Source organism: Kryptolebias marmoratus, linkage group LG9 (genome assembly GCF_001649575.2).
Source record: "Kryptolebias marmoratus isolate JLee-2015 linkage group LG9, ASM164957v2, whole genome shotgun sequence".
NCBI classification, from domain to species: domain Eukaryota; kingdom Metazoa; phylum Chordata; class Actinopteri; order Cyprinodontiformes; family Rivulidae; genus Kryptolebias; species Kryptolebias marmoratus.
The window spans coordinates 8,478,958-8,482,492 of NC_051438.1; the positions used below are offsets into that span (position 1 = coordinate 8,478,958).

General features: G+C 43.5%; 1 protein-coding gene across 1 annotated transcript in view; it reads right to left on the reverse strand.

The window, feature by feature from the left end:
- gpc4 (glypican 4) overlaps positions 1-3,535 on the reverse strand; it is a 37,557-nt gene that overhangs the window by 13,289 nt on the left and 20,733 nt on the right. The window lies entirely within an intron of this gene.

Below are 3,535 nucleotides of genomic sequence, written 5' to 3' on the forward strand. Positions count from 1 at the left end.
GGGGGGGGGGTCACAGGAGGACGCAGCTGGAATAATGTTTTGTTTTATACGTAGCTGCTGGACTCCGGGTGAACACAGGGATCCTTTCATTGCATCTCGGCTCCAACCGACTTGTTTAGTTTTCCCCGCCAGTCCTGCTGCAAGTTTTGACAGTACACGCAGGGTTTTCTCCCCCCCCTCCCCATCTGCACTGGCTATTTAAAAAAAACAAAAAAACACATTTATTTGAGCAAGTTTTGAGTCGGATTGTCACGGTCTGACCCAAAACTTGGTCGTCGCTGCTTTGATCTTGCTAGGATATTTGTCACTGTTGAGCGTTTTTCGCTGTGCCGTGGTTCAGAGATTCGTTTCTGCCACTCGACACATGACGAGACTGTCAGGAAAGAGATGGCTCACACAGACCGTCACCGTGTCATCCTAAAGGTTGAAGCCATCTCCACGGGTTTCCCCTCCTGACTGAGCCGTCTCCTCCGGTGCTTGTGCTGAATTTTGAGAAGCCATTCTGCTTTCTTTTATGTTCATGTTGTTGAGTTGAACCTGTTTATGTTCAAATATTACTTTAATGTAGAGCAGAGGTCCCCAAGCCCCGGGCTGCGGACCAGTACAGTACTCTTTATATTTGTGGTGTCTCTTATTTTGAAGGGCGTGTTTAAACACAGAGAACATCAGGAGGAGGAGAGGCTGTTATTCATGTTGATAACACAACACCAGGACGCAGCTAACAAAGCTACGAGGACACGTTGGATTTATGTTTATTATGTTTAAAAAAAAAAAAAAAAACATTTTCATGCCGGTTGTATCATTTTATTTTGTTGTATTTATCCGCCACATCTTTAAAGGCCGGTCCGTGGAGCTGAAAAGGTTTGGGGGCAGCTGATGTCGATAATAAAGTTTTCCTGTTATACTCCCTTGCTGGTTGAAACGTCTGTTTTGCCACAACTTTAGATGGCAGCACTTTAATCAGAGGAGTAAGTTTAGACCTGAAAAAAGCCTTCGGTACATTAATCCATAACATGCTTCTACATAAACTTAAAAATGTAATAGTAAAGGAGAATGTGTCAAAGGAAACCGGACAAAAGTCAACCTGTGAAAATTGCAGAATGGGCGTTCCACAAGGTTGTATTTTAGGACCGATTTTTTTTGCTAATATATTACAGTTCTAAAACGTTCAGCTCCAAATTTATGCAGATGGTATCAATTATGTGACCACAAAGAGCCCACAACAGGCAGCAGTGTTAATTAACAGGCTCATGATGGGAGTGTCTCAGTGGTTTAAGAATCTTTTTTGTTTTTTTGTTTTTTTTAAATCAAAACACTCGCTTTTTGTTTTACAATCAAAAGAAACATTTCTAATGGTTTTATTGTTGTTGATAAGAAGGAAATCCAAAAAGTAGAAGAGTTTAAACACCTTGGTGTTGTTTTGGATTTCCATCCCAAATTTAAGGCTCGTATTAGAAAAGTGACTGGAATCGGTGAAACTAAATTTAATTGCTTTTCTCTCGTAGATCATGTCTGACAGTCATCACTGCCCAGTCGAGTCACACTTTTCCTATTGTGTAGCTGTTTGAGGCAACTCAATCCCTTTTATAACCTGTGATGTTTAAACAAACTCAAAATCATAAAACGGCATGACTATAAACACAGTAAAACATGACTTTATTACATTTTGACAGTTTCAGACATCTTTCACTTTTAAAATCGACTTATAAATGTGTTAATGGCCTCCTTCCAGAGGGAGGGAGTAAAATGATTATAAAAACCAGCAGCACAGGAGGAGCAGGTACTGGAGTCTGTGAACCAATGATGTACAAAACTCCACAGACTTACAACAATTTACTAACATCAATAAACTGTTCATTGATGTTTCTAACTTTTAGGTGAAAAAACGGCTCAAATGATGGCGCCTCTGTCAGGACACCAGCTGTTACTGGGTAATAGTTTCTTTCTCTTCATATATTCTTGTTCATTTTATGTTTGAATTCATTTATGAGTGAAATGTCTTGTAGTTTTTTCTGTAATGATTGTTTTAGAGGTTTAGAGACCTAATCAAGGTCAGGGCCTGGCAGTTGGTAGGTGAATAGGAGGCCAGTGTACAGAACTGTTTTAGCATGTAACACCAATTTTTGTGTTGTCTGGTTTAAATAAAAGGAAAGTAAAAAGAAAATACCCATGACCATTTGCTTTGTGACATCTCGTGAATGTTTCCGTTGTTAGAGGCTCGATTATACACCAGAAATGCCTAAGACTCCCGTTGATTTACAGTAAACCAGTTGTGAAAATCAAGTAAGAGCGCGCAGTTCGTTCTGAGGAGTTTGACTGAAACATTAAAAATTAAAAGCGTGGGGTCTGAAGTGAATCACTGCAGCACAATCATCCAAACGGGGAGGAGGGGAGGGATGCGCCATGCTCCTTCTCCCTCAATCCTCTCTTCAGACTCATCTCTCTGCTTCCAGTCATCGCCCGCTCGACTTACCCCCTCCTCCTCCTCCTGTACACATACCCAGGCACAGTTGGCAGCCCCAACCAAAACACATTCACACATCACATCGCTCGTCGACACTCAGCTCTTTGTACGATTGGAGGGACGGGGGCACGCACACACAGGCTGAACTTTTAGGTGAAACAGCCAGCCAGTCTCTCCTCTTGCTGGGCCCCCCGCTTGCCCACAGCAAAGGCGCACAATCTAAAAGGCTATATCCATGTGGAAAACGGCCCTGGTTACCAACGTACACAAATAAAAGTGAAATGGTCAATATTTCACAGGAATGTCTGCACAAATGTCACGCTGTTGGCTCGAAGGATTAAGTCTCTGAAAAAGAGTTTGAAGCTATCGCGTTATGAAAACATTTTGGCAGCTTATTTCTCAAACCAACGAGAGAGAAATGCCTCTGCTGGAACAAAAAAGATGGAAAAATAACAGGTTTTATAAAAAATAATGATGACAACAACATGTTTCAGCTTCACCTTTTCGGGGGGGGAGCTTGACTTGATGCATCGGCCTTTCTTGAACGGTCTTATGTGACGGTGGACTGGCTCTCGGTCGCACGGTTCCCTCTAAAAGGCCTCTCAACCCCCCCTAGTTTCCCCAAGTAATTTAAGAAGCAACGAGACGAAGTGCCACAGCATTGTTCACATGTCACTTAGAAGAGGAAAACTGTCATTTATGGGCGCCCAAACAAGAGAGCAGCATCTTGTAAACAAACATGTGACTGTGTGTCATGGCATTCAGCCGCTCTGTGTCGCCTCTCTGCCTTTCCTTTGTGTGGGTGAGGCGGGGGGAGGAGGAGGAGGGGGGAGGAGACCAGCATCCCCTTTTAAATGGCTCATAAAATAAGTCACTTCCCTTTGACATTGTCCTGCCTCTCAAACAGCGTTCTCAGAGGAAGGACGGTGGGGGGAGGTGAAAACGCCTCACAGACAAAAACCAGATTAGACACCTCACCCCCCCATCCACCATTTCTGCCCACCGTCATGTGCCCCTGAACCAGGCAGACCTCAAAGTGCCCCCCCCCCATCCCTGCCCCGCCAGCCACCA